At 46.2% G+C, this 16,617-nt stretch overlaps 1 pseudogene; it reads left to right on the top strand.

Moving 5' to 3' along the window:
• Positions 1-1,946: 1,946 nt before the first annotated feature.
• Positions 1,947-11,587, top strand: LOC146055909 (tyrosinase-like; annotated as a pseudogene).
• Positions 11,588-16,617: the final 5,030 nt, after the last annotated feature.

The raw sequence follows: 16,617 nt of genomic DNA, 5'->3' as shown, positions 1-16,617 counted from the left end.
CATCTGTACTCCAATATTGCCTAATTTCTGGCTTTTTAACTATGCCCATATGTAACACCAGACCCCAAAACGTCATCATCTCTACTGCATCTACAGGGGTCCACCAAAAAAAATAAATAAAAAAAAACTGCTGAAAAAAAATTATATCAACCCTGTGCCAAAAATGCTGTTCAGTGATGTACGTCACTGATCAGCGCTCAGCGGCCACAGGACACCCACAAAAGCACCGTGGGTGTAAAAACAATTTAAAAAAAACCCCACAGCACTCTCCAAAAAAATAAATAAAAAAAAACTGCTGAAAAAAAATTATATCAACCCTGTGCCAAAAATGCTGTTCAGTGATGTACGTCACTGATCAGCGCTCAGCGGCCACAGGACACCCACAAAAGCACCGTGGGTGTAAAAACAATTTAAAAAAAAAAAACCCACAGCACTCTCCAAAAAAATAAAAATAAAAAAAAACTGCTGAAAAAAAATTATATCAACCCTGTGCCAAAAATGCTGTTCAGTGATGTACATCACTGATCAGCGCTCAGCGGCCACAGGACACCCACAAAAGCACCGTGGGTGTAAAAACAATTTAAAAAAAAAAACACACAGCACTCTCCAAAAAAATAAATAAAAAAAAAACTGCTGATGAGTCAAAGGCAACAGAAATTTGATCCAAAAAAAAAAATTTAGATCAACCCTGTGCCAAAAATGCTGATCAGTGATGTACGTCACTGATCAGCGCTCAGCGGCCACAGGACACCCACAAAAGCACCGTGGGTGTAAAAAAAAAAAAACCCCACAGCACTCTCCAAAAAAACAACAACTGCTGATCAGTGATGCAACACTGATTAGCAGTGAGGGGCAGCAGGCACACAACTGTGGGTGCAACCTGACAGGGTATATATATAAAAAAAAACCTGCACCCCAAAAAAGGTGCTGATCACTTAGTTTATAGTGATCAGCACAAAAGGGGGGCAGCAGGGGGCAGCAGATACAAAATTATAGCACTCAATCTCTGACACAATGACGCTGCTGCAGCAGCAGCACCAGGAAGTCACACCAGGAGCTGGCAGCACGGATGCCACCAACGCTGATCAGGTCAGTATAGGGCACAGATGGGCACGGAGACCGCTCTGCATGCTGTTCCTGACCGGAATGGCGGCTGCAGGGCTGTCTCCGTTATTTCATCTGAGGTGAAATGGCTGTGATTGGTCCGTCGGTCCGACGGACCAATCACAGCCTTTGGGGTGAGGTGGGGTGACCACCAGTGACACCCTTACACCCGGTGGTGATTGGTGCTGTACTTTACAGCACCAATCACCACCGATCCCTGTGTCACCGGCGAACGTACACAGAAAACGCTGTAATTGGCTGTTCACATTGAACAGCCAATCACAGCGATCGCCGATGGCCGGGGGCATCGCTGCCCCCCCTGGGCAATGAGGGAAGATGTCTGCTGTCAGGGACAGCAGACATCGTCCCTCTGTCACCGCGTCTATAGACGAGGTGGCAGTTAAATGGCATGACGTACATTTATGCCATGTGTCGGGAAGTACATCCCGACCATGACGTAAATGTACGTCAAATGTCGGGAAGGGGTTAAGTATTGTAGAATTCAGTTGTGTTCTATGAATGGGAGAGCCTGTGATGGATCACATGGTGTCCGTGCCTTATTAAACCCATCAGTTCCATTCCTCTTAAAGCCCTGATCTAATTTGTCTGTGATTACATTCGCCTTTCCTTTTTAATGAGAAAAACAAACAGCCCTTTAAGCATAATGAATGTTGTGACAAGATTTCACTTTTAAAAGTTGGCAGAAAAGTTTTCCGGTTCGTTGATAGACAGAAATAAACAAAAAAAAAAAAAATACAAAAAGAAAAGAAAAAAGTCTTCTCACATTCCTGTGTCCATCAGTGCTAATAATGAGGGGTGGGTGAGAGTAAGTGGAGAGAGAGGAGTGAAACCTCTCTCCTTGGTGTTTGCTGGAGCTCTGAGGAGTTGTCGAAGTAGGGACCTCATCATGACTGGTCGTATAATGCTTCTTGCAGTTGGCACCCTACTGTTATTACTGCCCTCATCCTATGGGCAGTTCCCCAGGGCATGCAGCTCGGCAGAGGTCCTCCAGAGCAAGGAGTGTTGCCCAGCCTGGTCTGGAGATGGTTCTCCTTGTGGAGAGGTCTCCGGGAGGGGGGCGTGCCAGGATGTGGTCCTGTCCAACGCCTCTGTGGGTCCACAGTTTCCTTTTTCTGAGATTGACGATCGAGAAAACTGGCCCGTTGTCTTCTACAACCGGACATGCCGTTGTCTGGGCAACTTCATGGGCTTCAACTGTGGGGACTGCAAGTTTGGCTACACCGGGCCGAACTGCACCGTGAGGAAGCTGATGGTGAGAAAAGGAAATATTTAGGATGAGCACTGCCGAGAAAGACAAGTTTATCGCCTACCTCAACCTGGCCAAGCGCACCATCAGTACAGACTATGTCATTGCCACTGGGACCTATGAGCAGATGAGCAATGGTACCAACACCCTCTTTGCGGACATCAATGTCTATGACCTGTTTGTATGGATACATTACTACTCCTCCAAGGATGCCTTCCTGGAAGGAGACCAGGTATGGGCAAACATTGACTTTGCCCATGAAGCACCCGCCTTTCTGCCCTGGCACAGATACTACCTGCTCCTTTGGGAACAACATGTTCAGAAGGTCACTGGGGATGAGGACTTCACCATCCCCTTCTGGGACTGGAGAGATGCCCAGCAGTGTGACGTCTGTACCGATGAGTTCTTTGGGGGGACCCACCCAACCAGCAACGTCCTCCTCAGCCCAGCATCGTTCTTCTCCTCCTGGCAGGTAAGTCCATTATCCGCTTACCCCACATAAGCCCATATTACATTGTGTGTTAGGTTTCCTGTATAATTCAGAGGCAGCAGCATGCTGGGACTTGTAGTTTCTCAAGAGTAATATTGCTACTGGTTGCCAGTCTTTTCTGTACAGCAATGGCTCTCAACTGCGGTCCTCAAAGCACATACAGTCCAGCTTTTATGGCTGGGATACGGTCATTTTGGTTCATCACTGAAGGTTGACATGGCTTAGGTCGACGCATTAAATACTCAACAGAGTTGGAATGCCGACACAAGCATTAGGTTGACAGTGAGAAGGTCGACAGCCAAATGGTTGACATGAGTTGTTCACTTTTAATTTTTGAGCCGACGTGTGCCGACAGGCGGTATTTCATGCTGTACCACCCACTACGGCGTGGCGGGAGAATAGAATAGTGTGCCGAGCGCATTGGCGCACCATACTTGAAGCATGAAGAGCGCAGTGGTACACTGACGGTGTCCATGTCAACATTCAGGACAAAAGCGAAACACATGTCAACCTAATTCTTGTGTCGATCTAAGCCATATCGACCTTCGTTGGTCGATCCAATGACCCCATACCCTTATGACTACCCCTGCTTATTCACAGATGATATAATAGAGCTGACTGAGGTACAAATGAGGTCACCTGGGCCTAACCCCGGATAGCCACAAAACCTGGACTGTTGGTGTGCCTTGAGGACAACTGCTGTACAGTATTGTATGCTGGGGCTTGTAGTTCACTCGCTGCTATGGAGCAGTACCTGGCCTCTACTGTAACTGTACAATATTTCAGACAAGTAAAAAGTAGATTTTTTTTTTCTGTACTTTTACAGAACTACAGTAGTTTCCTATTAATAACCAAATTATTGTCATAGAATATGTATAATTAAGTAGCTACTTTATCGCCCTTCCCCCTCCCAAGTGTTGACTTCAGTTATTGTAGCCGCAGCCTAATCCTTGGGCACCTGCTAAAGTATTGGGGCTATTCCTGTGGCAGCGCATGTCATTAATTCAGCCAATAAACTCCTGGTTTTAGTGACGGTCATTGATTTCTGTAACCATGCAGAAGGCAGGATTGTGAGCATAGCGCCCAACATGACCCTCTCCGGGAGGAACACAAGCTCCGCTCCTGGACTTCCCTGGTAATGTAGGATTGCCATCACCTGTGGGGAACTAGGTAATTGATTAAGAAAGGTGTCACCACAGGTGATGGCAATCCTACTTTACCAGGGGAGTCCAGGAACAGAGCAATGTGTCCCTCCCGGAGAGGGTAATGTTGGGAGGTATGTTGTCAGTGATATGCAATCTACACTAGGGTGTCTCAACTGCAGTCCTCAGGAGTATGGGTCATTGGGTCGACATTGCTTATGTGGACTCATAAAAAAGGATAGTCTGTCATTGCATGTTTTACAGATCTCCTCGGTACATAACCAGTGAAATGTAAAACATCAGCCAGTAATGACTACATCAGTGCACAAACTAGTAAATCTGGAAAACATGCCCTGTTAGTGGCCCAGGAGAGCTGAAGTTGTGAAATAGTTAATGTTGTGCTCATTGTATAACTAGCGAAATTTGTGTTTTTTTTTTTTTTTTTCTTTTGCCGACCGCATGCAACCAAAGTTGCGGGAGGCGGGGGGCTGGGCGATTTTCTCCCATGGGCGTTCCCATGCAAATCGCCCGGCATAGGCGTGCGCACGGGGGGTGCCGGGGGTGCACAGGCACCTCCTAATGATCAGCAATCCCCCTGTACTATTTTACAGGGGCACAAGCAGGGGTTAAAGTGAGCCGGTGGAACGGTTCCGCCTCCGTCCACTCACCTACCATTAAAGCACCATCAGTAGTTATCAGGTGCAATGCATCATAAAACGGGCAGCGTCATTACATTTAAAATTTGGCACACCACACTCCATAATACAAATTCAAAGTCCGGAGCTAGGAGCTCGCCAGCCAATCAGGCAGCAGCGGCTCCTGACTGACTGCCGAACCTCGAGAGCGCCGATTGGTTCGCGCTTCGTACATTTCAATTGGACGCTGCTGCACTGGGATGGATCGCGGGAACTGAGGAGCGCAGGAGGAGAGCAGCAGCCTTGGACGGCAGCACCTGGGGAACTGGAGAGCGGCAGCCGGGGACCGCAGCAGAAGACTGGGACACAGAAGACCATGGCCGTGGAACAGGAGAGCAGCAGTGGCGGCAGGAGAGACTGGAGGCCGGGGAATCATAGAACCGCTGATTATAGTAAGGGACCAGCCTTCTCCCCACTTCCACCTGTCACCCCACCCTCTCTAACCAATCTTGCATCCTGTCAGCTCGCCCATTACCTCCAGCCCTCTTGCCCCCTATTGTCTCACCCCCTGTCAGCTCTCCCCCCCCCTGTCTCCTCAATTGCTCTGAGGAGCATGTAACCCCTAGCAAAAAGCATGTAATCCCTGGCCCTGAGCATGTTACCCCCTGACCCTGAGCATGTTACCCCCTGATCCTGAGCATGTTACCCGCTGACCCTGAGCATGTTACCCCCTGACCCTGAGCATGGTGCCCCCTGGCCCTGAGCAAGTAAACACCGGGCACTGTGCATGTAACCCTTGTCCCTTAGCATGTAACCCCCTGACCCTGAGCAAGTAAACACCGGGCACTGTGCATGTAACCCTTGTCCCTTAGCATGTAACCCCCTGGCACTGTGCATGTAAACCGCTGGCACTGTGCATGTAAACCTCTGGCACTGTGAATGTAAACCGCTGGCACTGTGCATGTAAACCCCTGGCCCTGAGCAAGTAAACACTGGGCACTCAGCATGTAACCCTTGTCCCTTAGCATGTAACTCCTGGCACTGTGCACGTAACCCCCTGGCCCTTAGCATGTAAACCCCTGGCACCTTGCATGAAACCCCTGGCACCGTGCATGTAAACCCCTGGCCCTGAGCATAAAAAACCTGGCACTGTGCATGTAATCCCCTGGCACTTTGCATATTGTGTAATGGGCATTACGGGGTGTGGTACAATGTGTATTGAGCATTACTGTGTTGGATTATACCCCTGTCCCACAAAGCCATGCCCTACATTTTTTATGTCCGCCTTCGGCGCGCACTGTTACGTTCTTGTAAGGTGTCGGGTTGTTTTGCACTGTGGGCATAATTTGAATTGGCGGAGGTATTATGCTGCCCGCATTATTCTTTTTCTGTGTGTGTTGGATAGGCCAGAAATGTAAAAATTGCAGGGGAGTGCAGAACACAACGGAGGGGAAAGTGAGTTCCACCACCTCTCCAGGACAACTTTAAGCACTGGGCATATGCGGATGGTTCCCCCTAGCCTGCGAATGGATGTTTCCATTCGCAGGCAATGCGGGCGAACCCATTGGTGCGATGAGCGGACGGGCAGCCCGACATTCGCTGGCATAACAGAAGACCTTACATACAGCAGGTAGCTTTTATTTCTCTTGCGCTAAGCAACACTGAAGAATCTGCTACTAAGATGATGTGCAACAATAAAATACCTATTACCGACATCCAGGGTAATGCACATCGGTTGTGTCTTCTGTGCTACAGAATAACTGGGTATGGGACATTAGGTCGACAGTCAAAAGGTTGACCGCTATTGGTCGACGTGCATTAAATCGACATGGTTAAAAGGTTGACCCAAGCAAAAGGTCAACATGAAAAATGTTGACATGCGTATTTCATGTTTTTGTCCCATGTCAACATGGGCACCGTATATAAGTGTACCGTGGTCTCAATAATTTGGGCACATTCTCCCTCTGATATTCTCATGCCCACTGGAATGATAAAGGCTGAACAAGTCGGTTTAAAAAAAAAATCATGAAAAAAATATCATTGACCTTTGGCCTGTCGACCTTATGACTACATGGCCCAAGGGTGTTTCTGTCTAGGCTGTTATGAGGTCCTCTATAGTGCTACGGGTGTACAGTGGGGCCGGGACTGTTGTCATACATGTTCATTACACTGTATAGTGTTCCTGTTCTGATATGGCTTCCTCTAGTGCTTGTTAATGCTATTTTAAATGCACTAAAAAAACTGCATCGCTGTGTACTGAGTCCTTCATTTTATGGAGTAGCCTGCTCCTTTATATATGGGACTGAGGGCCGGATTAAGGCTTGGTGGGGGCTGGGGCACTTATCCCTTTGAGTGCTAACGTTGCCGTGAGAGCCTCAAAATACCCGCTAAAAATGCCAGCGTCGCTCACAGCGACTGTTCTTCTTTTTTTGGGGTGCAATATTTAAAATGCTGGGGGGGGGGGGGGGGGGGGTAGAGTATATTGTACAGTACATTCCTCCCAACAGTTCTCATTCCAGGAGGGATAAAATGCTTTCTACCCAGAATGGACTTCCTAATATGATTGGTGTCACCTGGGTTGACCAATAAATGGAATTTCAACACAGGTGATGGCAATCCTGAATTAGAGTCCAGGTGGATAAAATGTAGTCCCTGCAGTGGGTCTTGTCGGGAGGTATGGATTATGTATATTCAATTATACTACTTGTGTAATAATGCCTGTAAGCTGATTATAGCTCCACTTTATTGAAATACCATTTTTATAAACTATCCTTGTAGTGCAACAAAGACAATGTCACCTTAAAATACACATAGAAAAATAAAATCTACACGTTCATCTATCTATCTTGTCACATGCAGCATCCTATGTACCACTTACACACTGGGCCAGGAAGAGAGAGTACCTACAAATCATGAGAACTGCAGTTGCTCTATGGTTGACAGACACGAGAGGAGCACTAGGGTAAACTGCCGTCCCCAATGTTATATTCTTCCAGACTGCAATCCCTTGTATCCTGCCCCATTCGCTAGAGTCCCCTGAAGATCTGACCGATTTTGTCTGAATGACCTTTGTGCATTTTCCAATTACTGTCATTTGCTCCTATAAGTTATCTGTATGTAAAAGGTCGGTGAATACTCTTCAAAGGCGCAAAAAGGAAAAGGTCTCCTCGTCAGATGTTTATTTTATGACACCTATTTTGGCCACGTTGATGTTTTAGGAATGTTAATTTCTCAAAAAAATTATATTTGGAAACTGGTATTAGTGTTCAAACTTTTTTTTTTTGTATACTCAATGGATACAACTCACGGTAAGAAAGGAGATCACGGCCTTTTCCTGATTTGTACACATATATATTTATTTTCTCACTTCACGTCTCTACACTGGGAGCACTTTCCCCATTGGTGAAACCCAATCCCAAAAGCGGACATCACCATGCAGTCCAAAGAAATCCCGATCGTGAGAAGCAGATATCGGCATACAACACAAAGAAACCTTGATGAGCTTGAAAATCTCCTTTCTTACCGTGAGTTGGGGCACGGCCATCATTCCACATTTTTATATTTGCTTTGAGTACAATCCATATACAAATAAGTTTGAACACTAATACCAAATATATTTTATTTGAGAAATCATCAACATCCCCAAAACATCAACGTGGGCCAAAACAGATGTCATACAAGAAAAATCGGACGGGTAGACATTTTCTTTTTATGCGCCATTTTAGTTGTGTAACACTTGGTCATGGTCAAAAACACTTTTTTGTAATTAGTGTCTTTGTTTTTGTCTTTAGACTGTGTGCAGTCAGCCGGAAGAATACAATCGTCTGAGAATCCTGTGCAATGGCACATCAGAAGGTCCCCTGCTGAGGAGTCCTGGACAACAGGACCGAAACAGAACTCCAAGGTTGCCCACCTCAGCCGAGGTGGAAGCATGTTTATCGATTGCAAACTATGACACTGGTCTTATGGACCGATCCGCCAACCTCAGCTTTAGGAACATGTTGGAAGGTAGAAACATCTCAAAGGGGGGAGAGATATCAAATCTTCTGAAGAAAGTGTTACCTGTAGCAATCAGAATTTGGTGACAACTAGGCACTGTTAGAACACAAATAAGAGTGTGTGTGTCTGTCCCCTCTCAAAATGTGGCCTCATTCACCTATTCCAAATGGCACCAAATAGCCTTTGTGTTCGGAGGATGGGTCAACTGGTTGAAATGGCCAAATAACCGACATTTAAAATCCCGACAAGGTCAAAATACCGACCTATAGAATGTGCAGGTGAAACTGTCAACATGACTTTGGGTCGACAGGTCGCGAGGTCGACATGGGTTTTTTCACTGTTTTTTGACCACAGTTGGAGGTGAACCGCAGCCCTTCGCATCGCTCACTTCGCTCGCAATGCTTCGGGCACGGTGCCTCACTGCACTCGGCACGCTATTTTATTCTCCCACCATGCCCTAGTCACTAGGGCCTAGTGGATGGTAGGGCATGAAATACCGCCTGTCGGCACGTCGGATCAAAAAACAGTGAAAAAACCCATGTTGACCTCGCGACCTGTCAACCCAAAGTCGTGTTGACAGTTTCACCTGTACATTCTATATGCCGGTATTTTGACCTTGTCCGGATTTTAAATGTTGGTTATTTAAATGTCGGGATTTTGACTGCATCCCATTTTATTAACTTAAATCAGACCCAAGTACGTAGCATTGTTCTAGCCTTGATACCCCTTGTGTTTGCAGATAGATGTGCTAGTTGGGGTCTTCTAGCCGTTTAATCGTCTCCTTTCTGTCGTATCCAGGTTTCGCCAGCCCACTATCGGGAGTGGCGAACAGCTCCCAAAGTAACATGCATAATTCGCTGCATGTCTATATGAACGGATCTATGTCCTCGGTCCAGGGTTCTGCCAATGACCCGATTTTTGTTCTTCACCACGCGTTTATTGACAGGTGAGTCTTCCAAAAGGCAGGAATAACTGCCAATCCAGTGTCTTGTATACCAGCAGGGTAACGCCCCTCTCCCTCCATTTATGCAACATGGAACTCTTCCAGCTCACCGCCTGTTACCGTTCCCTTAGCAAGTTCTGAACTTGGCGCAACTGCAGATGGTCCCAAAGTTATACTTGGGAGGGGGCTGCTTCAGGGCCATCTTCCCTCTCTCAGTGCTAATCACTGATGACGTCGGGAAGTTGGCCCTGGGCTGCTTGGCTTTTGATTGGATGAGTACTCATGATGTCTCCTCACTAGGGCCCCAACAGTATGTACTTAGCCTTGGAGTGGGTTCCTGGATGGAGATAAAGTAACAACCAACCAGCTCCTGTATTTCAAACACAGCCCATAACATGGCAGTTACTGTAGGAGCTGATTGGCTGGTACTTGATCTCCAACCACTTTATCTCTCTCCAAGGTTTAGTACATAGATGTGGGTCCTGTTCCGTAAAAAGAAACGCTCATGGCACATGTGACCTCTGACAAATGGGAGGCTTATCTGGTGTTCTTTCTGCTAATCGACGTCTCGCTGAACCTAAAGATGGTGCAGTACCACCGCTTACCAGTCACATGAGTTTAGTGGCTAGGGAAGCACTGTACCTTTCAAAAGCCATGCACTGTAATTCCACTTTCCTGCCCGGGGTGTCGCTCTTTCAGTTGATGATTCTAGCACACTCTGGTCTGTATCACACCACAGCAGACACTTCCCATGCAGGAAGGCGGAACTACATTGGTTTTAAAAAATGCAGGGTACTAGGATGAACACTATGTAGGCATTAAACAGTGAAGCAGTATATTATAGCACATGGTGCCTCTGCTAATCTGCTGCTGGTTAGATCTGTGTCCTACTGCATGTATATATTTCCACTCTCCAGGTACGAATAGGACTACTGTAGACTCTGCCAATGGTTTAGTCATTTTCCTAATCTGGGTGAGGCTCAGAAGTTATAATTACTGTATATTGCGCCCAAAACTAATTGCTGTATATCCTACAATATCAGCAGGACAAAGGTCCTCTTATTCTGTAAATATAGCGACATTTCATTGTTTGCTGTATCTGTGGTAAGCCTAGTGTCAGATATACATGCCCCGACAACACAGTGCTGCCCTCCTGTGGTGAGCAGCTTTTTGAGTGGTCTAGTCCTCCTAGCTCCAGATATAGTGGGATATTCAATCCTCCGCCGCTATTTCCTCGGTCGGAAAGAGCGGCAGAAGCCTATTCAATACTGTCTTCCCCGACAGCATTGAACAGGCTTTTTGGCAAAACGGGGCCGACATTAGAAGCAGTCGGCCTTGTTTTGCCGGGAATTGTCAAGCTCCCGGCCGCAACACGACAATTTACGGCCGCTTCTTGCGGTCATGCCCCCTTCTCGGCCCTCAGCAGGCGGGACATTGAATCCCGCCTGCAAAATAAGAGTCGACCGAGAACGGGGCAGGGTCATTTCTGTCGGGCCAGCCATTGAATACCCCCATATAGTTCTCATTCCCCAACAAGAGTCTTTTCTACTTGACATTTTCCAGGTGATGTAAAAGGGGTCGATCTACCCAGTCTGCAGTGTGAATGGGGTCAGACCTGGCATTTGGGTAGAATAGAGGTATTAGAGAGCAGCATAGGCGAGGCTACTGGTAAGCTAATGGGGTTGACTGGAGTTACCTTTTATGAAACTAGCCAGATCCGTTCCATGCTCCTGGTCCTACAGGTACACCACATGCAGGAACGGACCTAATATACAATGGCATAGGAGAATTCTATGGTTTCCATGTAGGAAACGGCATTTACAGGTCTTCGCACTGATGCTTCTTTCTTCCTCAGCTTATTTGAGCAATGGCTACGAAGACATCAGCCAACACTTGACGTGTATCCGTAAGCCAATGCCCCAATTGGACACAACCGTGGCTACAATATGGTTCCATTTATTCCGCTATACACTAATGGAGAGTTCTTTGCAGCGTCAAGAGATTTAGGATATGACTATGATTACCTTGCAGATCCAGGTACCGTTTTCTATTTCTGCGATTCATAGAGAACTGGTCGAAAAATTAAACTGTGACCAATTTAATTCCATACTTTAAGTTTCCAATATACAGTATTCCAAATTCCTCCCCCTATATCTGCAACCTGTATGTATGCAAGTCTATTCCAGGTATTCATTATCTACAATATAATAGTGCCCTGGGTAATATTCCACCCCATAGTAGTGCCCTAGATTATTTTATGAACTATAGTAGTGCTCTAGTTTACATTGTCAGTGTAGGTCGGCCAGTACACATTATGCCACACCGTATCCACAATTCACGTTCCTTCATAGTGCCCACAGTACATATTATGTCACATTAGTGCCACACTGTAGTGCCTCTATTTCATATTGTGCCTCATTAAAGTGCCTTAATTCTTATTAGGTAACCTAAGCATAATTCCCTCAACATTGTGTCATCTGCCCATTTTACAGTGCCCTCCAGTTAATAACTTAACATTAGTCTCCAGTTCAGATTATGCAACATTAGTGTCCCCTTCTTATTATACTGTAGCATACACTAAATACTCCTTTTACTGAAACTGTAATGCCACAGAATTCAGGCTGGGCCGGGGAACCCAATTGCTTAGCAGGGAGATTGGTATGCAACTCTATAACCTGGGGCTGGGCCCCATATCAGTGGTACCCCTTGGCACCCACTATTGTCACGCTTCTACCTGTGTTTAAGTGTATATATGGGGAGCATGCATATCAGTGTTCCCTCCTGTGCCTCGTTTCATCTTTCGCGAGCATTATTTTAATATAAGGTTCTGAATGAGGAAAACAGTGGTTGTGTTTTTTAGTTTTTAGTTTTTTTTTTTTTTCCTTTGAACAAGGATCATGTCTGCAAGCCCTGACTCCCACAATCCAGGCGAAAATGACACTTGGGGCCAAATGTAATAGGGTGAGAGTTTCAGAAAGTGAGAGATTTTGGGAGAGTTTTCCCCTTTTTTTTTTAAAGCAGCAATCAATTACACTGCAAAACCAGGTTGATTTTGCAATGTAATTGATTGCTGCTTTAAAAAAAAAAAGGGAACACTCTCCCAAAATCTCTCACTTTCTGAAATTCTTACCCTATTACATTTGGCCCCTGGATTCTCTCACTGCTTTAAAGAATGCATCGCACACTGCCAGCAACGTTTACAGTATGGTGCTAATATTACTCACTTGTCAGTGTGTGTGTGTGTGTGTGTGTGTGTGACCGGTGTAATCTTATAATGGTGGAGATTTATCAAATCTTGGGGAGCGATAGAGTGGAGAGATTATTCCGACAGCAGCAAGTAATCTGCTTCTATCATTTCTTGCAATGCCTATGGAATGACTGAAGAGTGGATTGGTTGGTTGTTACCTTATCTCTGTGATTTTGACCAATATTTTAGACCAGGAGCGCGAAGCTGGTGGAAATAGTAATACAAATCCCAGCATGTACTGATCATGTTAGTGTACTCTAACATCATGCATGGAGGGGAAGCAATCTTCCTGGTTCACTTCTTGCTGCATCTGTAACTTACATTGTGGAATTGTCTATAAGTATAGTTGGGGCAATTATCTGTTTATTTATTCAGCTGTAGGGTTGGAATAATTACCTACATTTTTCTCCAATGTTAAGGCCCCCCCCACCTACATACCCTTGTGAGAGGTATCTCATGCTATCAGGAGAGATGACAGGTTGTCCGGGCCCCGGTGAAATGTAGGGGACGTGACCTTCATGAGGGTGCATGGACCCGCCCCTATGGAAATAATAAACCAGCGGGAGAGGACAGGCTGTCGCTTCCTCTCTCCCCCAATCAGCACTTAGCAGTGTGTGCTGAGCTGGGGGGAGAGGCTGCGGCAGGATGTAATCTCTCTCCCCATTGCCCGGCTCCCTGCAACAAGGGAGAGGGGGGGTGGGACCCAGTAGGCCCAGATAAAAAGTTAAGTATGTATTGCTCTAGGGCTCTGATATACAGTACATGGGACTGCGCAATGGATTGGATGTGGAGGTGAAACGCACGTGATTTGCCACTTTTCATCCAATTCATCGGCCCGTTGCATCAGAATCAGATCAAATTGGCCAAAATCGCACTAGTGTATGGGGGCTTTAAAACTTTGACATTCTACATATTGCTTCACCTACTATATACAACACTCAATACATAGCTGCTGCTTGTTACTAATGTTACACGTATTAACCCTTGGGGTCCATTTATTCACATTTTTACTAAAATGTTCACCTCACATACAGGGCCATCTCTAATTCCATTGCTCCATATATCTCTAACCTCATCTCCATTCATACACCCTCCCGCCCTCTACGGTCAGCTGACGACTGTCGTCTCTCCTCCACCCTGATCACTGCTTCCCATGCTAGAGTACAGGACTTTGCCCGTGCTGCACCCCTTCAGTGGAACGCACTCCCTAGCTCCATTAGACTCTCCCCGACCTTGCAAAGCTTCAAACGGGCACTGAAAACTCACCTATTCATCAAAGCGTACCCTTCCACTGCATAAACCAGCTGGTTCTCCGACCCCTCACCTGTTTACATCCTGCTATCTAACCACCACCCCCTCGCTTGCACCTCTTGTAATCTGTCTGTCTCCCCTTCCTACTAGATTGTAAGCTCCTCCGAGCAGGGCCCTCTTCCCTCCTGTTGTCAAAGCCCTCTTCTCTTCACATTTCACTCACAGCTCTCCTTTACTCCAACACTCAGTGACCATCTTCATACTCCTCTCCATCATTGGCCTCAAGCCTCTAGTTGTAGGTTGATTGAGTCCTCACTACTTACATTTAAGCTGTAATGTGTATTGATCTGTGGCGCTCTTTATTTGTATTGTATTTTTGTTATTTATTCAATGTTATGCCAAGTTTTGTCTCCCTGTATTGTTCCTTTGTACGGCGCTGCGAAACACTTGTGGCGCCTTATAAATAAAATAATAATAATAATAATAATAATAAAATGTGAAATCGGTTTCACACCCATCTCGCATTATTTTAGTATCACTTGAAGGCATATATCCCATCTGGCCACATATACAAAAAAGTCATAAAATTCCAGTAGTGAACCCTGTGAGAACCCCCGGCTTCAGCTGGCCAATCAGAGGGCTCCCATGCAAATCGGAGGTTCTGCAGAGGCTTTCACTGCCCCTAGGCAGTGCGGAAACAGTGTGACCGTGTGAGGATGATGTTGAAAAATCATACTTCCCTCCCCAGGGTCCACTGCTCGGTGCTTTGGCAAGCCTGCCGGTCTTCGGGGCTCCCTGCTGCTCTGTGACTGCCTCTGTGGCACACTTCACAGCAACGGGGCTCACAGAAGGAGGAAGCCCAGAATACGAGTCTATTCCCAAGTGGTTAGTGTGAATCAGCAGAGGTGGTGGGGTCGGGGGTGGTCAATGGATCACATTCCAGGGGGTCATCGCAATGGGGATGGTTGGCAGTAATGGCGGTGCAGCACTGGGGAGGGGGGGTGTCCTTTTCTCTAGACTTGAACCTGAGGACTATTGGGGACCCAGCAGATGAGGTCACCTGGTGGCAGTTGGTGGGCCCATATTTTGTCCCTCAGCTTTACGGTTACATTGCCGTGTTTAGTACTTGATGTGCACCTGCCTTTTTTCTCTGTTGAACGAAGCCATCCGGCTGAGTAACATCTTCTCATTATGTTTAGAATTAGGGTGTGTAACTCAAGCCCCCTCCCTATACACTGTACAATTTTGGGGACATTATAAGGCCAATTTTGGTCATCGATAGGAGTGGGAAGTCAAGTTTAATCTGTATGTAGCATTCACAAGGATTCCGAGCAGGATTTGTGCGTAAAACAAACCCAAACCTCTCCTCCTCGTACACGTTTTAAGCATTCGGAAGACCTAAAAGACGTTCTTCAGGGCACTGAAGAGTGTAAACCTTTTTGTTTGCTCACCGCATTGCTCGGATAAGTGAGTTTAGTCATTACTTTGTAATATTGATTTGGATGTTTAATTAAAATTCCAAATGTAATTAAAAAGAAAATGAAGTTAATTACAATTCTACAATATTTCTTGGTTAATTACGGATTCCTTTCCTCTTGTTGGTTCCTAGAGAGGAAGGTTGGCAATGTCTAGCCTGAAGTGGCGAACCTAGGGCGCGCTAATCTAGAAAATAAACAATAGTGCAAGTAAAACTGCAAAATTCGCTCAAATAATTATATGGCGGTGGGCGGTTGTGGTGGTGACATTTGATGAATGTACGCTCGCTTGTTTTGAATGAATGACTGATTACAGAACTCAACCATATGATCTGCAAAGTCACTTTTAGCCCCGCCCCCTTCCTGCCATTGCTAGTCGGTGACCTACAATCCTGTCCGCTGCACTATGAAGCTGGCAGGATGCCAGAGAGCCAACTACTTTTCTGGGGTATTTTTAGGGACTACTCCAAAAATCTGTAGCCTCCTGCAGCTCCCGGGAGGGTATCCAAGCATGGTGTTAACACTTAGCTGGTTATGCACAAAGGGCCTAATGAACATGTCAATGATATGCGCCGAACGTAGTGAGGGAACTAACTTTTATTTCCATCAGAGATCGCCGAAGAGGGGGCGGGTGCTGAAGTTATGTGACTGGGCCGAATTAGGTCCCTTCCGATGGGGCTTGAATTAGGCCCAAAGTTTCCTCCTTGACAGGGCCAGATGCACTACGCTTCAAACGTGATTAAAATGGAGAGTGATAAACCACCAGCCAATCAGCTCCTGCCTGACATTTTTCAAACAGTCTGTGACATGGCAGGCAGGAGCTGATTGGCTGACTGTTTATCATTCTCCATTTTATCACTTTTTGAAGCTTGGTGCATGTGGCCCTTAGTGTCTACAGAGAACAGTACTTTACTTTCCTCGGATCCTTCCCCCCCACAAGTAACTGCAATCTCCCTCCCTTCCCCGTCCCAAGTTCTGTGCATACTTTTATAAACAGGTAGTTGCTTTAGAAAACGATCTGATTTTAATTAATGCATTTAGTCTTGTGCATCATTAAATAGCAC

Source organism: Crinia signifera, unplaced genomic scaffold, assembly GCF_055691185.1.
Source record: "Crinia signifera unplaced genomic scaffold, ASM5569118v1 HAP2_SCAFFOLD_63, whole genome shotgun sequence".
Taxonomy (NCBI): domain Eukaryota; kingdom Metazoa; phylum Chordata; class Amphibia; order Anura; family Myobatrachidae; genus Crinia; species Crinia signifera.
The sequence above is the reverse complement of the archived record's forward strand: the minus strand, read 5'-3'. Positions and strand labels throughout refer to the sequence as shown.